The sequence below is a fragment of the Cephus cinctus genome, unplaced genomic scaffold, assembly GCF_000341935.2.
Source record: "Cephus cinctus unplaced genomic scaffold, Ccin1 Ccin1_scaffold0168, whole genome shotgun sequence".
Taxonomy (NCBI): domain Eukaryota; kingdom Metazoa; phylum Arthropoda; class Insecta; order Hymenoptera; family Cephidae; genus Cephus; species Cephus cinctus.
In genome coordinates, this window is record NW_014332892.1 from 2,518,324 (window position 1) to 2,539,039 (window position 20,716).

General features: G+C 37.7%; 1 protein-coding gene and 2 long non-coding RNA genes across 9 annotated transcripts in view; 1 reads left to right on the plus strand and 2 right to left on the minus strand.

The window, feature by feature from the left end:
- Positions 1–567: 567 nt before the first annotated feature.
- On the minus strand, positions 568–5,850 carry LOC107264256. Of its 3 annotated transcripts, XR_003058711.1 has the most exons (7): positions 5,749–5,850; positions 3,403–3,562; positions 3,207–3,327; positions 2,992–3,122; positions 2,548–2,807; positions 1,809–2,239; positions 568–1,586 (listed from the first exon to the last, which is right to left on the minus strand). It is a non-coding gene; the product is annotated as an uncharacterized LOC107264256 (long non-coding RNA). The 3 variants fall into 3 exon arrangements; XR_001536884.2 differs by lacking the exon at positions 5,749–5,850 and having other exon boundaries at positions 3,403–4,624; XR_001536885.2 differs by lacking the exon at positions 5,749–5,850 and having other exon boundaries at positions 569–1,586; positions 2,710–2,807; positions 3,403–4,624.
- A 314-nt stretch (positions 5,851–6,164) lies between these two features.
- Positions 6,165–20,716, plus strand: part of LOC107264270 (5-hydroxytryptamine receptor 2A) — a 43,307-nt gene continuing 28,755 nt past the window's right edge. Inside the window, exons 1-3 of one of the 4 annotated variants that reach the window (XM_025081475.1) lie at positions 13,797–14,088; positions 16,093–16,171; positions 16,259–16,930. The gene's annotated coding sequence lies outside the window, so the exon portion shown is untranslated. Of the gene's footprint in view, positions 6,292–8,844; positions 9,225–13,796; positions 14,089–16,092; positions 16,172–16,258; positions 16,931–20,716 lie in introns of those variants that run through there. The other 3 variants (XM_025081473.1, XM_015732356.2, XM_025081474.1) reach the window with 3 other exon arrangements.
- Positions 20,056–20,716, minus strand: part of LOC112493839 — a 4,679-nt gene continuing 4,018 nt past the window's right edge. For both annotated transcript variants that reach the window (XR_003058718.1, XR_003058717.1), the window contains exon 3: positions 20,056–20,396. This is a non-coding gene — a long non-coding RNA (uncharacterized LOC112493839). The remainder of the gene's footprint in view (positions 20,397–20,716) is intronic.

Genomic DNA, 20,716 nt, shown 5'->3' on the forward strand with positions numbered 1-20,716 from the left:
TAAAAATTTCAAGGAAATAGCTGAGTTCTCAGTCTTTTTCGGCACGTAACATCCTAGAGGTGCAATTTTCAAGGTTCTTCAAAATCAATAGAATCAAAGATGAGTATCGTATACTTTTATTTCAGAAGAAAGTAAATATTGATGCATCAGAGTAAAAGTATAATAGTAAGGAAAGAGTAGTTTCTGCCAAGGCAGTGGTATCTGTCTTGTTACGGTTAAAGATCCCTCATCCAACCAATGTTACCTATTGTTAGTATAACCGAACTACTACCTGATAACACGCATAACGCGGATAGATACTATGAGCGCCAAAACGGAACAAGGCGCAACTGCTTAAACAATTTAGAGCAATAATTTTCGCACCCACAATACATATTAGCTATACTTTGGTCCGTCTAGAAAGGCCTCTGCCGTCTTTTACTGTTGATGACTTACCAGTAGCTTATTAACGACTGAACACAGTTCGTGTTTACGAAGTAACAGATTCTGCCACTCATAGGTGGCAGCACTTATGATGATGTTTTCGACAGAAGCAGCATCTACAGTTTTGCAAAATGTCAAATATGTAACACCTGTACCTTATCTCTCAACCTAACTAAAGTCCCAGTAAAGTAGAACAAAACAAGGAAAACAATGATATATATGACTATAATAAGAAATATGCGTGAAAATAGTCAGCTATCGCAATTTATTAATTATGATAAGAACCGATGTAAGATTTCAATAGTAAACGTTAAACTGTCGACGGGACAAAACTTTTTCAAGTTTTACTTTTCAACTTTAAAATACATCCAAGCTCTTTCTCCCTTTACCTACACAAATAGCTGCTCGCTATCTGAGGAATAAAAAGCTTGCAAGCACGCAGAATTTTAAACAGCACGATAAATAGTCTGCGACACAGAAAGAACTATTGAGGAAAAGAATTTCGATATACCGGAAACACATCAACCAGAGAAGGTATCATTTCCGGGCACGAACAAGAAAGGGAATAAAAAATGCCTATCAAAGATATTTTTAAAAAAAAGCACATAGTCAACCTTTGTATCCGGCATGCTCCTAAGACGGCCAGTTTAAATTTGATAATTCGTTTTTCATTTTTAAAACTTGCACCTACAAAACTTTACAATTTAAAGAATTATCGAAACTTTATACAATGTTGCCCAATATTATTAGTTTTAATTTTTTAAATTTTACGAAACAAGAAACTCCACACGTTATCTATCAATTCAATGTATAAGGTTAAATAAAATCTTCATCTAATCATATCTACTTCAAATGCGACTCGCACTGCCACTATAACCACAAGAAACTAAAAAAACTTGTCCGGACAAAGTGGAAGTGGCAGATGGTCGTAGAACGTTGAGAAATGTCGGGTCGGAACTCTAACGCATCGGCGACCCACGACGCTCACATAAATCCATTTTACACAGCAATTCCAGCAGATAAATATCAATCGATGTTCCCGACGAAATGGTTAGAAATAGCCTGGTTTTCTTTATAGGCTTTGTCTATATGCTTTTACCCCAGAACCACGATGGTCATTTCCAAAATAATGTGCTCTCATATAACGATACACGTAACATCAGCTAAAACAAAAGAAAATTATCCAGTACCAAGAGCAAGTCATCCCTTAAAAAAGTGAAGATCAACAACTTCCATTTGGTTTCCTTATACACTATGAAATACAGTCAACAAATGAATGTATGCTTATACAAAACCATAAGTGAAAGTAGTTAAAAAAATTCCTTTCCATTGATACACAGTACGAATATAATAATTATAATTATAAATCTAAAGTATCAACTAACCTCTTAAAAGGTGACTTTGAAATTAAGCAGCATTAAAAAGGGGGTGACTCATCTCTTCACTATTATGCCATGAATAATTACCAAGTTTACGTTATTTAGCCAAAAAAAGTTATGACCATATTGCCAATTTACAGGAGCAATCTTCCAAGATCCTTTTATTTCATGCTGCCTATAAAGTTTGCACCTGCTATACAGAGGCTGGTAGAATATCCTCTCTTCAGTGGGGTCCAGATGATGGGCGTATAAAGTCATTAACGATCACGGTAATTACGACGTAATGAAGCCCACTAGTTGGCCGGCAATTTACGTAGCAACAGCAACAAGTATCCTAGTACTGTGAAGGTGGTCGACTAACGAGAGAAATTGGCCCTAAAGCCACCCCTTGTATTCAGCCAAGTAACTTGAACGGCTGCGCCAAACCGGAACAACCCCTGTTGGACATTACACTGTTATACAATATAAATGAAATGCATCTGAGGAGTAAATTATAAGCAAGCTTGAAGATATAAAAGCTTTTCTAGGTTGATTCTCAATAAACCTTGTTTATTAACCTTTGGTGAACGTGGTGAATTATCTGTATCACTGGGGTGCATTAAAACTTTTTAAATCATAGGAATTTTGTGAGAAACAATTTTAGATCTCAAGATTGAAATTATATTGAGCCAATGGACCCTCGAATTCTTTTTTGGTAACGATGGTGGAAGTCTTTATGACGGTTTGAGCTAGTACCCCGTCTTACCGCAAAAACGTGTAACAGTGGTCCAGCACTAAATCGTTACTGGTACGTCGATAGGTGCCAAATGAGCCAGTAAGTGCCCATCGCGGACCCCCGCTTCTATGCGTTTTCTAGGCCTGGAAGTGATGGTTGAATGTTTTTCTTTCCTTCTGACTATGAGCTTACTTATTATTCTATGGTGTTGTTTATGCTTGTCAGGATAGTCCAACCGTCTCCGTACTTTCCTTTTCTTTTTATGCTTCACGTTATTCTTTGTTGGAATCCTTCAAAGATATATAAAAATTAGTATTCGTGCTTGGGATTTACAGTCCTTAAAATCTTTGTGTTCAACATTGTCTAAGGTACTAGTTTCTGTATTTTAGAATATATAAATAATTAAGTAGGTAAAACTGTACTGTGAAACCCTAATAGACTTTTTTTTTCACATGAACAAAAAAGCAGAATTACCTTCTTCCGGAATGTCAATGCTTGCGGTAGCTAAGTACGGATAGCCCTACATTATCGTAAAATCTGAAATTCATACTTCTCCCTCGAAATGGCGATGTTGCTTCAGGATATAAGACGCCTCTGAATCTTGGCTAAAAGAATAAAATGTTGAGAGTAGAATTTTAAAGGAAAATCGAAAAACATAACAAGTTCTGACAGTATACTATTATACAAACCTCACTCACGATTCAGATGATATTAATTCAAAAACGATTTTGTAACAAAAAATCAAAGAATCCATGAAAGTCTTAAATCCACTTTGAAAGTCACAAGACGTCTGGTCGCCAGAAGAAATTTCTGAAAAAAAGAGTGTACGGTACAGCCAAACAGAAAATGTGAGAAATTCCAAATAAAAATTCTTATCAAACTTACGTGTCACCACGAGTCTCCCCTGTAAATACGTAGCTGCCTTTGTTTCCAGTAATTTTTGTTTCTGCTTTGTCCTTTTAGAACGCGTTTTCGTCGGCACGAGGCAACACAAAAAGTCGTAGGTCCAACAAGGGTTGACACGAAATTCCCATATGGCCAGGAGCTATCAGAGAATTCGGCGAAAGTAAAAATGAGAAAGAAACAAAAGAGCCATTAGAAACCAACCTTAACAGGAAAAATACAATGTAAAATCTGTTAGACAAAGTGTAGCAGCATCGAGGACAAGGATTGTTCTCTTCATTATTTTGCAGGTTAGGGTTAGGTCTGCATTAGGAAAGGACGGCCAGATTTCTCTCGATTTATCAGCGAGGGGTTGGCTACACGTTTCACGGACGCACAAAAGGGAATCCATTGTCACACGATGCGTTCCCGGAGCGTCGTAATTTATCATACATTCTATCAACTACGTACCCACATATTTATGTATATCTCATTCTCAGCTCAAAAAGAAACCCTCAACGGCAACGATCGAACTTCTGGAATCTCATTTACCGTGTATATTCGTGATATTCGCGGTCGAGTATTTCCTCTTGCCGCACGTGGCTTGGAACGGTAAGCGGAACGTGTCTGCTGCTCGCCATGTTGGAATCGAAGATCGGACCCTTTGCATTGGGATTAGATTCCATAGCTGAAAAGTAAATCGCCTCGATTTTACGCGCCGTTGCATCTCTTTCGTTTCTCCACGAGACTCCAACTTCGCTCGATGCCTTTTTTTCCTACTTTTTGCTTTCCTCTTTCTTCCTTATTCTCTTTCTATTATAGACTCGTATTCAAATTCGTTGATTCGATTCATTCGACTATACTTCTGCGTATAAACAACCGGGGCACCATAGATGCATAAGATAAACAGAAAATGGATCTTGGCCCTGTTCATCGTCAATTAAACGGTTAATATCTGAAAGGCCGACGTACGACTATCGTAAGGAAAGACGAATAATTCGATATCTGTTTAATTAAAATAATACTGCAATCCTACAATCGTTGATGACGTCACTGTCCAAGAAATCAAGAGTAAAAATAAAAATAAATAAGTTCTACGGTAAGCACGTAATCCAAGTTGAAGTTTCAGTCCCAAAGAAATTGAAAATCCCTGAAACAGATTTTCAAAATATATATTAAAATTTTTTTTTCAAATTACCATATTCCTTTGACAAAACCTAACCTGTTTAACTTTTACCAACGATCACTGTATCACGCTCTTGTAATCGTTAATAATAATTTAATAATAATGGATCTCACTATTAAAAAATAATTCGCGATGATATTTAATTACCATTAACAAGTAGACGACGCCTGTCAGTGACAGCGTCGCGACGGAAAATTCTGGTCGACGTAGTGGGACAATTTTCAAGCAAAAAGCAACCCTCGTATCGGAAATTCCTTCTGACACCTTACCATCCCCTGAGTACAACTCTTTCAGATATGCTCACTTTCGTTCATTTACATTACACCCCCTTATCGTTATAATGACAAGATGTTGTACTACTAACTTTTTTTGCTTTTATTCCCTCTCCAAATTGGCAGCATTCAGATAAACACGCTTCGATAGACCGATGATTAATTGTAAAGATATAAGAAAAAAAATGAAGGATCGTATCGCGAGATAAAAAACGAGCAGGGGTGAGTATCGTGAAGGAGGTCAAAAAATAGGGGATGATTGCCCAAGAAATTTAGCGGCATCTTTTAACCCCTGTAATTAATTGGTATCCCTCCGGTGAAATATTTTTTTTCAATCCCCGCCCCTATTAAATAGACGCGTGTAAGTGACAAGTAGATTTGATAATTACTGCAGGGCGTTTATATGAGAGCTACGTATGATAGTCAAACAGGGCTTGAAAATTCCCGTGCTATCGGAAGTGGCAAGTCAGTAAACACACACTAAACATAGAACTTTTGGAAGTCAGACCTGTCGTCCCGCGAAGGTTATCGAAACCTTAAATCAAAAAATATTTTTAAGTTCACTGTTCATCCAAGAATAAAAGATAAGGAGAAAAGTCAAAGGATAAATAAACTCGCACTGGTTAACCCGGTAAAGAATGCCTCACGTATATGCACACCATAATTACAGATATTTATGTAACGTCTCAAGAATTTCTTCGATATTCTCAGAGAACAAACAACATTTTTCAGACACGTATTACAGCTCACTGTATCTCCATACGTAAGGATCAGCCGCTTAGCTATTCCCAGAACGTATGTACACTGTATACATTACACATATTTATATATATAATATATCTATAGATACATCCTGACAGCATTCAAGATGGCCTCGTTACAAATTCCTACCTTCACTCCATCGTCGACCGCGTGGCCTCATCCTAAGGGCTGCATAGATCCAAGTAATTGAGGAACGGAAAATCAAATTAAAATAGCGTCATCCAACGGCACCTGACGTCTTTAACCGACGTAACTCACTGGAAGTAGCTGAAGGATCACGAGCTGCCATGATGGCTGCGTTTGCAAGGGAAAGCAACTGGGACTGAGGGGTCGGAGGGGAATGTTGTGTATGGGCCCACCACAAGTAGTCAGTAAGGGGCGACCCCCCCGAGAAGCTAGGCAGTTCGGAAAAATTTGAACATACCGACCGTTAACCTCCTTTCGCGCGAACGGATATCAGGCGAGATCTGGTGAATTGGCGTGGTTAGTTATTTCGTGGCGCTTCTACGGACTTGGAATTTGATTTGTGAGTTACTTACAGACCGGACTGTCACTAAGTGCAGTGGGACAGTGTGCTGAGTGTATTTACTGGATATTATACGAAGAGGACAGAGAGCAGACGAGGTGCTGCGCCACTCATAGAAAACTTAAAGTCGACGTAGCCAAGTTTGGGTAAGTACTGACGTCTGTGGTTTATGTCAGTGCCATTTTCTCTGACGGGTAGTTATCGAGTGCATTAAGTTTGATTTTGAGAGTCGTGATTTCTGAGCATCCAAAAATTTCAAAAATCCGTATTATTCAATGTGCATTCTGTATCGTGTATGCGTACTCCACGTTTAACAGGCTTACGGTGTGTCGACTTTTATTTAAATTACGTGTTATTAATTTCGCGATTTAACGTCTCGGGGACGTCCTGGATACTCACGGAGTGCATATGAATATACATAAATTCGTTTATACAGAGAATGACGCCTGCACGTGCGCTACGTGTTACCATGTTTAAAATGTTCTCGACGTGCAGCTAGTGTGGGGATGATGAGGAGAGAAGTGACGATGCTCGAGGATGCTGCTTGCAGGCTGATCATTTATTATCCTTGAAGTTTACGTAGCTGGTGGATATACAGATATATCGGTCGTTTGTAAAATTATAATAAAAGCAGCGTAGAACGATGACGAAATTTCTTTGTTATTAATGGCTGGGATTTCTTGTTAGGAAAATTATGAAATTTGATAAGGAGGGTTGCGGAGGGGGGCATTAAATTATTAAGAATTTTCGAATGGTGGAACATATTGTTTTTGTATACTGTAATTTTGGATTATTATATTGAGGGAATAAATGTGTCAATCACTTACGTCGTTGTCACGTGAGTGTCTCTATAGAATTCTTGAAATAATTTGACACTCGCTATTCTTCTTGGGAACTATTGTAACTGGCGTTATTGTCATATGTAGCTGTTGTCATTGTGATGAAATGTTATTTTTGAAATATTAACATTTGGATGTTTTGTGTGGATTTTGCTGATTAAATATTTAATGACTGGCTATTGAAATTATTTAATCAGGGTACTAGACGAACTTTTATTCGAGACATGATTTTGTTTGAAGCTTTGCAAGTTATACAGGATATATATGTACATATATATTGTATTTCAATTATAAATTTGTTTCTTGGCTTATATCAGCTTAGTTATTTATTAATAAATAAAATGGAGACTACGACCGTTTCAATTAGTATAAATATTTTATTGTCTTTCCAGTTTCATAATTGCTTTACACCCTGTGTATATATTGCATACGCAGAAACGAGAGTCAAGCCCTGTAAAGGTTCGTTTACCATTACAAAGTCATACAGACGAATTTGATATATCGATATGAGTTATAACAATTGTATTTAATTATAAAAAAATATATTACTCTAGTACGATATGGTATAGTACTACTAGAAAATGTATGTTTTCAATTGATTTTCAGAAGATTCGATAACACGAGTAAAATCGCTACGACTTCTAGGGAGTTAAGAAAAACTTTGGCAAAGACCTCAGTCGGCCATTCGTCAGAACGAAAGGCTGTACGAGGTCGCTTTTCGATTTCCGGTTATCTGTTCTGGAAGGGTTTCCTGTCTCTCCGGCCCATGTGGCATTGGCTAAACCCTCGTCCTTAATCGACTTGTCTTTGTCTGTTTCGATAAAAAAATGCTTATTTCGTTTGACGTTATCAATCTGAAATTTTGCCAAAAACAGAGGCAATATTAATCGTCCATTGAAAATGTCATTAATTACCTGTGACGAGGATAAATCTTATAAAAATCATCCCCTTTGAAAATGTTTTATCAAGTATAACAATTTACCCTTAAAATTTTTTTTCAGATACCTAAATATACTCCGTGGCGTAGGCGTAACTTTATGTAATAATTTTTTTTTTACTTTTCCCACCTAATTTCTGAATTCGTATTTAGTCGCTGACCGTCGCCCAACCGCGACAGCGTTTCTATCGTCTCGACGTGTCGCTCATGAAAAAAATGCAAATGATCTTTCGGGCGTGATAAAATTTTTTCATTAAAACCGAGGATTTCACATTTGAGGGAGGAGGAAATCCGATGGAGCGATCAACCCTCCGCGACGGTACGTATAAAAATGTCAGATGGGGGTAAAAAAATCAAATTCACTAATTTTTCCTAGTTCCGATCGTAAATCGTTTTACGACGAATATAACCGGCCGAAGCGAATCCTCCTCGGTCAATCCATCGAACTCTCCATATCAATTTTACCCTAAGTTATCGTTATACCGGTATCTTAATCGACCCTTCATTGCTCCCTATAAACCATCCTAATAAAAAGCCAATATACGTAATCGGTACCACCGTATAACGTGTCCCATAAGCAGCTTTAGAATGTTCTAGAAATAAAGTCAGGCATGGTTTTCCTATATAATCCCCATCAAGGGCCATTAATGATTTTGACACCGTTTTCACGGGCCGACTCCGGGCTAAAGTAAAATCTTATGTAAACAAAACATAATAATTATGTATTTTTTGAAAAAAAAAAAAAAAATAGTGAAATATTTTTATTTGTCATTTTGTCAATGATATTTTAGTTAATGGACGCTTATTGTGTCGAAGTGAAAATGGTGCTTTGGCGTAGTCCGACTTGGCTTGTATTTTCTGCGTGACCAACGTGGCGCGCCGAAGTAGAGCAAACCCGTTCAGTATCAGACGCGCAGCGTAACGGCGAGGACCCCTCGTAACGCGACAACCTTGAGCATCTCTGTGCGAACGTTTGTGATTTTTAAAAATCATTAAAAATTTTGCTATTTCACAGCTTTCAATTGTACTGGCACTCGTGACATTGTTAATCATAGTATTCGTTCTTGTGCGACTTGGAAAAGAAAGGTAAAGAAAATTTTTAAAATTTTTGAAAAAATATATTTTGTGGTATGTGAAGTTATTGTGGTGTGTGACAGTTTTTTTTTTGGTTCAGTGCTACCCGGGCGGTGATTGCCTCGGAAATTTTCAAAAGTGGACTTTCTTAATAGCAAATTTAGATTGGAATTTATACGGTGATTGTGATATTTTGTATCGGTGGACGAGTCGTCGTACTGGCGGAGGAGTAAGTATTTATTTTGACAGTTGTTATGTTTTTCTTCTTCTTCGTGTTTCTCTATATTTATTGTAATAATAACTTGACGTGGAATCGCTATTAAAAATATTTTTTTTTCTCGTATCAATCTATAATATCGAAACTTCGCTAATGCTGTTACTTGAAGTATGCCGATATCGATAAATCATCACGCGGAAATGCACTTTGCGAAAATAATCGTTTGATAATGAAATTCGGAAATATGATAGTGGTTTGGCGTTGAAAATTTTGTAAATTTTTTTTTTCGATTTCCACGACTCTTTTACGATCTCGTTAAGTAGTTAATTCATCTAGCTAAATAACTGGCACGAGAAGAATAGATTAGAGGACGATTCTCATTAAAAAAAAAACAATCGAGTCCTTTCAACCCTTAATTAAAATCCTAATCGTTAACTAAATCCGCGTATAAAAAATACGACGTTAAAGTCACTCGTAAACTCAAAGAGTTCCGCTCCGCAATTAACGCCTGTGACAAAACAAATTCGTTTGCCCGACCCGGTGGTCTTGCGAGTAACGTAAATGAGTACGTATTGAAAAAGATATGCAAAAAAAAGTTTTGTCCAAATTTTCGACTTTTTCTCTCAAACAACTTTTTATCTCCTCGCCTTATCGTTCCATTAGTCAAATGACTATTGGGCCGTCTAAATATACACAAAGTCCGTACCAAATTGGTGGCTGGGAATAAATAACCAAGCTACTGGCCGGTTGTCTCGCAAAAGCACAAGACGTCATATATAGATATAACAATGGCGAAATAGGGTCAGATAATACAAGGGATAGAGTAGACGAAGAAAGAAAAAGGTAAAAACAAATTCGCGGTCACTCGAAAAAAAAAAAAAAAATGGCGCGTCCCCATGTTGCCTGTAAAATACACGGCGGCTCGTGCCAGTTTTTCCATAACTGATACACTCGACAAGACGACCAGATATTCAGAACTGACTGTAATAGAATAATGAGAGATACGAGAATAGAAAATTCGACTGAAAATCTATTGTGTCTGGTTTTGCGTGGGTTGGGATCGTAAATCATAGATAAAACTAGTACTGTTCCGTAATAAATATTTCTAATACATTTCGGAGCGTTAGGTTAGGTTTAAATTCCAAAGTACGTATAACGTCAATGTGATCAATAGATCCTTTGATCTATATTAAACGATTCCGTTGATACTGTATGCACGCGTATCCAATGTAGCAATGAGATTGCGCGCGCGATTAATATAACCTGTGAAATCAGCATTAAATATTACGAAAATAAATTTGAGGTTAGGAATTACGAGAAAACAGGACAAATCGTGCTGCTGGGATAACTTTTCGTTCGGTAATTTGCAATTATCCAAAAATCATTGACGACTTGAATATTTTTCGAAAATTCGTTAATAACAAAAATATATATATATATAATCATAATATTATCACTCAAAATCTTGTCACTCGTTATAGCAATCTGCTGTCAAGTATTCGTTGACAGTGTCAACCAGTGATATATCGCGTTACTCGTAATTACCCAGCCTTTGCATTTCCCACGGGAATAAATCATGAATAACGCGAAGAAAAGGGAAGAAATAAAAAGCATGTAAGGTACGAAATGTAAGGGGCGACTTTAACATGATAAAAATTTTAATGGCACTCGGAGCTCGCGTAGTCCGTAAAAAGGTGCGAAACGGCGAATACTATAAAATGAACTAGAATAAATTCCATTGTAAAGTCCAAATCTTCTATATCAAAATTTTAGACATTTACGAGGCAATTTATGAATCACTCTTTAGACAAGTCTATATATATATATATATATCTGTATATCACAGTAATAACGCGCCCGTATATGTATACGTGTGGTACGAGCATAAGGATCAGTCGTGTCAACAATCAGATATTACCTAACGACCTTTATATAGTTCACACGGATGAATTACCTAGTTCTGGATTTATAGGTGCTACGTAATTTCAATTGAAAAATTGAAAAATAACAAAAAAATGGAGACGAGCAACGTGACACCTGTTTCCAGAGATATGAAAAAAATTATTAATACTTAAAAAAAATGAATTTTGAGGTTAACCGGGAAATGTTACGTAATTATTTTTTTAACAGTAAATGCATTTTTAACAGAATGCACATTAGGACGTTTACGTCCGATTTAATAGTCAAGCACAGGGTTCGTCATTTTGCGTCAATCGAATGGACGCCCGACTTCAGGCGGTTGCTTTTAGATCGAATCACCCGGTATATACTTTCTTATGCTGCTTACAGTTCTCACAACGAAGGCTCTGAAAGGACTCGAGAAACGCTTGCTATCGTTAAGGACTGCGAATCCCTTTTGGTTTGTAACCTCTCTTATCTTAATTGAGGCAACCCTTTAACGCGGGGTAACAGGCTGTTTGGCGTAATTGCAGAATTAGGTGGTGCGTTTGATAGTCGTGCGGAAGTGACGTCACGGGGATCGTGATTGGCTATTGAAAATTATTGAAAATTATTGAAAAATTTTAATCCTTGACGGGAGTACCGATTGATAAAATTTGTATGATTAATCGTCATAACTTATGTGAAAAAGATAATATTTGATTATGAGATGAAAATTTAATCACGTCATCGGGCACTTAATGAGTTTCATGTAAAATTTTCAATGCATAATACATTTTATGCAATATTCTCGCAGCTTAATTTCGAGCCATTCGTTAGGCTTATCAATATTTTCTCTAGACGCATCGTTGCACCCGGCCGCAGTGTGGATGCTGCTTTAATTATACTGGAAGCTTAGCCTGCGAGCATAAACTTTGCAAATAATCCCATAGAGCCGGATAATCACGACGGTCTGATTACGAAATAATTACCCGCTACCGTGGACCGAGTGCCAATCAGGCCAGTAGTGGTAGCAGCCGCGGGAAGACATCTTGAAATGAATGAGATGAAACTGACGAAAAAAAGAAAAAAAAGGGGAAAAAATTCTTGACATTTTCGCATAATAAAATTTAAAAAAATTTGTCAATTATATGTAAAAAATTAATTTCTAACCTAAAATATCATATCGGTCGAACAGATCTGTTGGGGATTCATTTCCTGTCTCGTAATGGTCGAGCGTTTACCTTGTATCGTCTCTGAAATATTCTATGAAATTTTCAAAAATTTTTCCTTCATTGTAACCATTTTTGCCGGTCAGATTATTCGCACTTACCGGATACTCCATTCTCGAGACGAATCTTTCCTCTGTAATGAAACTGACAAGGCTTGTTTATTTTTACGTATGCAATGAAGAATTCGTTAAATAACTTTAAGTTCAAAGGTAACGTCATTGGCTGAAACCCATTTACGCTTTACAAGTTTTCACGTACTCAGAGCTTTAACGGCTTATCGATTCTAGGACATGCGAATTTACACGTGTACGCATATGGCAGGTATACGCTGCAGGAAGCGTTGATGAGTAAAGTACACGATACGGTATTAAGAATCTTTTTGTACTACTCACGTGTTCTAAATCTGTTTACGAGTCCTATAGAATTTCTCTATCTGGATACGTAATGCATATGATTAATTTATCCGATTCTGGCTTTCGTTAATTTGAATTCGGAGCCCGTACGGATTACTCGTATTGGTTTTATGGACTAGTACTCTCGAAATGAAATTGTCTGTAGAGCTGCCATTTTACTGGTGCATACGCGTCTTTCATTAAATAAAATATCATAATATCATTAATATCAGTTTTCAGTTAGCACTTTGAAACGGTATTAACCTGGAAAGTGAGGTTAAGTTTGAAACCACCTGTTTGGCAGTATTATTATTGTTATAAAAGCCCATAATCATGCTTCGGTAATTATACAAAATGACGAAACTGTAACTCGAGGTTTGTTACGTCCTCGTTGTATGAGTTTGCGTTTTAAATTGTATGTAAAGTATGGGAGTGAAAATTGTGAAAAATAAATATCTTGTTTACGCTGTGCATGTAAAATGGTATTAGTAGGAATTTTTAAATGAACGCGTGGTATCGAAAATTTTATCTAAAGTATCATATGAGTTTATACGTATCTACCGAATGTATACGTATACTTGGGTAAGTACGGACTTTGCTAATAAAACCGAGCGGATTATTCGCGCGATGCAAAACGTTGTTACGTCAAGTCGTAACAAGTTTCCGTATGCCGACATAGATGAATCCTTACGGCTCGGTTAATATCGCCGTAGTTTTAGTTTTCCGTCCGGAGCTTCTGCCACGGTTTTAAAGTGCCTTCTGACTTTCGTGCTTCGTTCGACCAGATGCTACTGACGAGCGGAGGACGCGAGCTTGGGCTGTGAGTTAACGAGCCGTGAACGTAGACCAGTAAACACTGTAGAGCCAGAGGCCGCCAGGGGACACGTTAAGTTCAAATATCCCGCCGTTCTGTCAAATAAAATAGGGACGTTATGATATAAGACAGAAGAATTGCATACGTATCGAAAAAATAACAATTATAATTAACATTAACGTAAAATTGAATATTCTTTGTATCGAAGAATTTTTAATACGGCATTAAGCCTCTATAGTTGCTCGCTTGACGACGGCAGCACCAGAGTTTCAAAGCCGGTAATACGCGACTCAAGTATTCGCCGTGAAGAACGTAACGACCGACGCGCATAGTAACTCGGCGTGAATAAGTGCGTTGTTTAAGCTGCTTCGGTTTTAACTACGTTATTCAGTGGAAGAATAAAGACTACGAGTGCCAGAATGGATGATAATTGTTCGGGATATCGAAAGCGAATTGGCGATAAAAGTGTAAAAGTGAAAAGTAGCTGGTATATAAATGGCGCGACAGGAATGGATGCTCCCGTCCCACGAATGCTATTTGGAATTTACTGCTTTGTCAAGGTATTTATTGTGCGTCAAGCTACGTCGGTTAGATCTTTGAAATTTGAGGGTCACCCGGGACGATAACCATAGAGAACTTTTGCCCAGACGTCCTTTTTTGTGTAAAGCATGGTGTTACTATCTATCTGTATATATATATATATACACGTCTTTATTCACGCATGACTCGCAAAGCAACGTAGTCACCTTCATTTGTCACCGTCCAAAACGATACACAGAAGTCGTTCTTTGTTCTGGAATTTCCTGGATTTTCCTCGACCTTGCCACCCAGCTATGGTCAAGTGTTATTCGATTTCAGTGACAAACCGGACCAATTTTCAGGTTAGAGACGCCGTTCGAATTTTTATACTTGACTCGGCGGAACGTTCACTTTTATCTTTGTCTCTCGGTTTCTCCGTAGTCCAAGTATACATGGAAATGGCAGACGACACGCGAAATAGGACGAAGGACGATCTTCCCACAGGATTAAAGATCACGCGAATAGATTCCATTCAGAAATAAAAAACTCAGACGCTATTCCATGGTCGTTCTACTTGGTCGTGAGATCGAATCTGTTAAAGCTTTCGCCATCAACGTGTGCCATCTAAATAAATCTTGTTTACTTAACGTAACATCAACATACCGTATTCTTTGTACAGAATGTACGTATGTACATATTTACCTCGTACCCACGTGTATGAATTTTCCGAATTGGCTCCCTGAGTTGCAAAACCCGATATTTTTTTATACGACTGAATTTCACATAAATACATAATTTGATAAAGTAAAAATATTTCAAGGCACAAACGAATCAAACTCGATCGTACTTGATTTTAATTGGACATTCGTACCTCGTGCGTTTGTATTATTTAAACGGTAATGCGATATAAGAAATTGAATTTAAAAAAAGAAATTCACTTACGTACGATCTTATTTAAAAATTTTTAAAATTCAAAGAGATTCCTCGTACGCGCGCAGTGTACTAATTTTGGTGTTATCGTGCAGCAGCGAAAACTGTGTTATCGTTTTTACAATATCTCGTCCACTCCAACCGACAGTAACGCGGGAAATTTGATTAAAGTGAAACGCGGCTTAACAATACATAATATCGTCCGGTACTTTGCGCTGCGGTTGGGCTAATGAAGTTAAACCATAATCACTTGAGATTAGCAAACAAGTGAAAGCATAAGGACTACGTTGTTCAGTGTGCTATCCATTTGACAGGTTTTGTGCGTTTAATATTTTTCCACAATTCATACGCACCTTTATAACGCCAGGAAGTCATAACATAATTTCTTGCGGAAATTAATCACGGTTGCCATTTTGACTGGCGCCGTACGTAACTACGTAACCCGAACGAAATACTTTGCCTGCCGTATATTATTGAGGCGTCAGAAAGTTTTTAAATCGTGCACACCGATAATTTTATTTTCCATTTCCTCCTGAGCATACATACACGACTTACGTATAGACATATGACGAATGTCGTTAGAAGTTTTCAGAAATTCTCACGAGCCTCGGGGGAATCGATGAAAGTAAGTGAAAGCGATTAATTGAAAAAGTTGAGCGGGAAATTCAAATAAACGAATTTCTACGTAAATTTTTCTACGAACTGCACGCTCACGTGTCCTAACAGGTTTTACTTATGAATAAAGATAAAGTATTTATATATAAAATAAATATGCTCCACATTCGTGTTTAGGGTAACGGGTGCCCTTTTTAAATAAAGGGCTAGTGGCAATAAGTAGAAAAAAACGAAAAAAAAAAAAGAAAAAAGTTAAAATAATGTTATCCCAGGAAACAAGGTTTTAATGTAATCTACGACAATCAACTGCATTGCATAATTGCAGTGAAATATTGTCGGAGCTCAAGAGCAGCTGCTTGAAACTTCGCTGTTCCCTGGTTAGAAAATTCTTTCCCTGGTTGCGTAATTCCGGCACGAATTTATACTCCTCGTTACCTTCCTTCGTTCGCCGTTCTTTTTCGAGAGTCATTAACAAATTGCATCCTTTCTTTTCTGTTCAGTCTTTTCGACTCGAGCATTTAATTATCGCACGCAGCACACACCGAAGTCTCTCATTGTCAAAGCCGGCGGAATCGATGGGTGAGTTTAAAAAATTTACATAATAATTGAAAATCCCAATTGGCGCTTCTAATATTCTTATTAATTCATTAATTTACTGTATTTCAGATTATTACCGAAAGAAATTTACATAACGGATACCAGCATTGACGAAGAAATATTTAATTGTTCAATTTTATCTTCCTCGCTGCCATCTTTATTAAATCCAACCCATCTCGTATCACGTTAACCCAACGCTCTAAGCTGTGGCGATACGTGCGACCTACTTCGACATCCAAGATCTTACAAGAATGATCCACCGAATCTCGTGGCAGGATTATCCGATCTTCCTGAGAACGTCTTAACAGCTATATTAATTATGGCTGATCGAGTATACGTAATTGGTCGAAGCTTCGAAACATTAGGTTACTCTGTCAAATTTAAATGAGTCATGCCAGAGGCTAGCCTTGTATCGAGGGCTACACTTATGCGGAGGAAGGCGAAATTGCTCGAGCTGCTGGTGGTCAGAGCTGTAGGGACGATCGCAGGGATGATAGCCATAGGCGTGATGGCCGTGGGGATGATAAGACCCTTCTTCAAATCTCTGACCAAGGAAAATCCCTGCTGATAACAAGCCTTCAAGAACTGAGAGTGGCTCGAGTCTGCCGGCTGGGAAAACTCTGGGGTTATGTGCCACGGGCCAAGTACTAAATTGAAAAACGTGCTGCATCTACCTCAACGTCACTTTATTAAGGGAGGAATCCACCCTTGTTCTGAGAAATTGGATGCTGCTCTCTTTATGTACGTTCTGGTGTATATATATATATATATATATATTTTACTGTGATAAATTACACGTATATGGCTGCACTTGGTGTATATACGATTATTATATATCATCAGTGTTATTCTGTACAATGTATATTATGTATAAACGTGATAACGTGTAATCAATCATGATTATATTGCTTGTGACGAGCAACAAATTCTTTATAAAATTATAGATACCGCGTACAGTGTATCTGGGAGTTTTGCTGAAATTTTTTTGGATGATAATGAATTTTGGATTTTTTCCTTGTTATTCATTGTAAATAAAAGCTTTTTGTTGAAAGGGTCTTAAATTTTAAAACAGACTGATAGATGAGTGCTTGGTATACTGTGCCCAGGGTCCGTGGGAGAGTGTTCGTAGTATGGGAGTAGATGCTAATTTTATTATTAAAAATTATAAGATTTTTACTATTGTTATAATTAAATACGACCATCGCCTCGCGACGTATCCCTCTCTCTCTCTCTCTCTCTCTCTCTCTCTTGTCAATCTCAATTCTCTACAATCAGTGATAAGCGAATTGTGATTTTCACACAAAAAAAAAATGTAACAAAAATTTGTACACGACGCAATGGACCAAGGATTTAAAATTCGTCTTTGATATTTTCAACGATATTACGTTCAAACGACGAGGGAGAAAATCTAAAAAGAAACTTGATGGCGTTACCCGGGTTAACATGTAGCCGGAGAAATTCGTAAAGCGACGTAAATGAAGAGCGAGCGACGTCGGTTAAGTAAATTTATTTACTTTACCTCCACCTTTATGATTGTTATTTGATTAAAGAGGGGCAGTGGCGCCCCTCTTTTCCAAAACAAAGAGCTTTTCCAAGATAGATGAATGCAGGACCGGCTCCTCTGCTGAAGTCATTAATATTTCCAAAGCATGGTGTCCTGGATATGCTTCTCTACCGTGGCTCCTACCGCCTCTCCTCCTTCCCTTCTCTCGTGCAGCCCCCCCCCACTCTCACCCCACTTCGTTCCCTCCCCTGATCTCTCACATATTCTCCGTGCCTCACTTCCTCCCCTCCTTTCACGCTGCTTACACGCTTCCATCCACACCTATGAGTATTAAGATTTATTATACCCCGTGCACGATAACAATCCTTACGTTCCCTTCGTATTTCACATTCTTCTCGATTCTACGACGTGCATTCGCCGTCAAAGTAAATGCCATTTCTCATCTCGCTTGGGTGACTGCTGCGAGACGCCCATTCTTTGGCGACTTCAGATGTATCTTTTAAAAGTTTTGCCGAAGATATTTTTATGCGGGACCGTTTTTCGTTTCGTGCTATTTTACGGACTTTTAAATGTGGTTCGTGTCCGGGCTAAAATCTAGCGACGAACTACCATACGCGGATACTGTTTCTTTGTTCTAGGGAATTATTTTTTTTTTTTTTTTTCGTGGGAAATTTTTTGTTTTTGGCCGAATTTTAACGGCGACGGGAAGGTGGATTTTTGGTGTATTCAGGATTTTGGAACGAGTTTCTTCTGCTTTTAGATGCGGTGAGGTATATACATGTATATAGGGGAATATTTTATTCGTCCGAGAAAAGTGGTGCATTTATATCGACTGTGCATCGAAGAGCATTCGATATTCCCACTTGAAATCCAATGCTGCATGGATATCGGGCTTTTATTGAAAGTTCAAAGTTTGGAGCTCCCTCGTAACGATTGTGTTCCGCAATATATTTACGCGAGACTTCCCGCGGACTAAATTTTACTAGATTTGTGTTACGACGGTTTTTCTTGCTATTTTTTATATCGTGCTGAAAAATTCAAATTTTTAAAATAATTTTTCTCTTTCAAATTTAAAATCGTAACTCGGAAGTCGCTCCGATGAAATCATGGTCGGGCAGTGGGTATTGGTTCGATGGAGCGTGACGTCACTTATTGCTGAGTAATCAGACCCATGTCTCGTTATCTCAACATCCTTCGTGTACAACGAACGTTATGTCTGTATATACATATATGATTGACGTGAAATTAATTCAACGCAAATCAGCTGCGTTAGATAGGAGAAACGGGATCCGAAAGATTGAAGGTAAAAAAAATGAATTTTTTTTTTGGAAAATATTTTTATTCAAATTCGAGAAATTATTAGTCGAACGAATCGTGGTCGTGAATGAGGTTGAGTGCAATCAGCGATGTTGAAAAAATATTTTATAAAAAAAAATCAAAAAATTTGGCAAAAGCTCATCAGTCGTCAAGTGACGCACGTTTTTAACCAGCACGCACAGGGAAAAGTGCGGGCTGGTTTCTATGCAGCGATAAGCTCTTACCGATAGGTAGGCACTTGGAACTTCCGTTATGAAGCGGTCGGCATTAATGCGACTGGGAATAAACTTAAATTCTACAGTTTAATGGCTAAGCTCCATCACAACTCCTTTTACAGTTTCATATTCAAGGAGAGTTTAGCTATTTATTTCCAGAGCGATTTTGCTCCTGGAAGTTTTTTTTTTTTTTTTTCCATTTATTCCTTACCCTCGTATATTATGAAATAGTAGATGTACGCAAATACTGTTGAATCCTCAAGGCGCCATTGCGCGAGAAAAGCCATTAATTCTTTAGTCACGCGATAACTTTTTAATTTCTCATAATTATAATTGATTCCACTGTCGCGCCATCTTTCGCGCAATTTACATAACGCGATTCCGTCGTCTTAGACTAATTTAATTTTACATCCAAAACACGGAGGCTTCCTGGTACCTTTGTCGATGACGCGGACGGCCATCTTTTGCCATTCGTGACTCGACTGTAGGATGAATTATTTACTTCCGGTACGGTCTGAATTTCATACCAAATTTTGTGTGTATATATATATATATATAAATATATATGCTTTGTAAATTTCATATTCCATGCAATTTGCGAAGAATTTGTAAATTTTAATAATACCACAGCTCTGGTAACGATTTTGAAAAGAATTTGTGTAGACGGTAAAAAAAATTATTTTTTTTTCACAAAAATTTTTTTGTTACAAATACAAAATTACAAAATCACTTTCACTCGCGTACAGCAATACATTTCTTAACCGACGCGTATCAATTACTAATTTCATATTTTCTATTGACTCGAGCGATTTAATTTCATTATCCGATGAACGCCTCCGGGCAAAATCAATTTATATCCAGTTAGTCTTGGCAGGTATCAAAACATCCGGACGAGGCAGATATATTTTATTGGATATCTCCCTTAGTCAGTGCCTCCGTAGGTTCTCTTCTAAGACGGCAGACTTTCATTAATTATCAAAGTCAAATTTTGAATTTTTAAATATCCCATAACCTCTTGTTAAAATCCACTTGCTCGTGACGTAAATTTTATCTGGGAATTATAAGTATACCATATGCAGTTACGCTATAGAAAAGATAATGCAAAATCGATTTCCCTATAAAATATTCACCGGATACTCTAATAATTTCATACCCCAGCAGCACCGTTTACCTGAAAAAAGAAAAAAAAAAAACTTTGACCCATAGGGAATAATGCGCTTGCGCCATCTGGACGTGTCGTCATTGGCTTTAAACAGTGAATCGACCATAAGGTCTATAGAAAGTTACTAGATAAGTATCGGTAAGACGGTTCTAGTAACTTTTCGATATCACGTCTGTTTGCCAGCCTGTTCCCCTCCTATCAGGAGCATCTCAATCGCCCGGAACAGGATCTGCTGATTTTATCTCTGTCGACGTTATATATATATGACATATCAGAGGTAGAACTCCAGCTTGGCTGAAATAAGAGCAGCGAGGGGGGGGGGGGGAAGA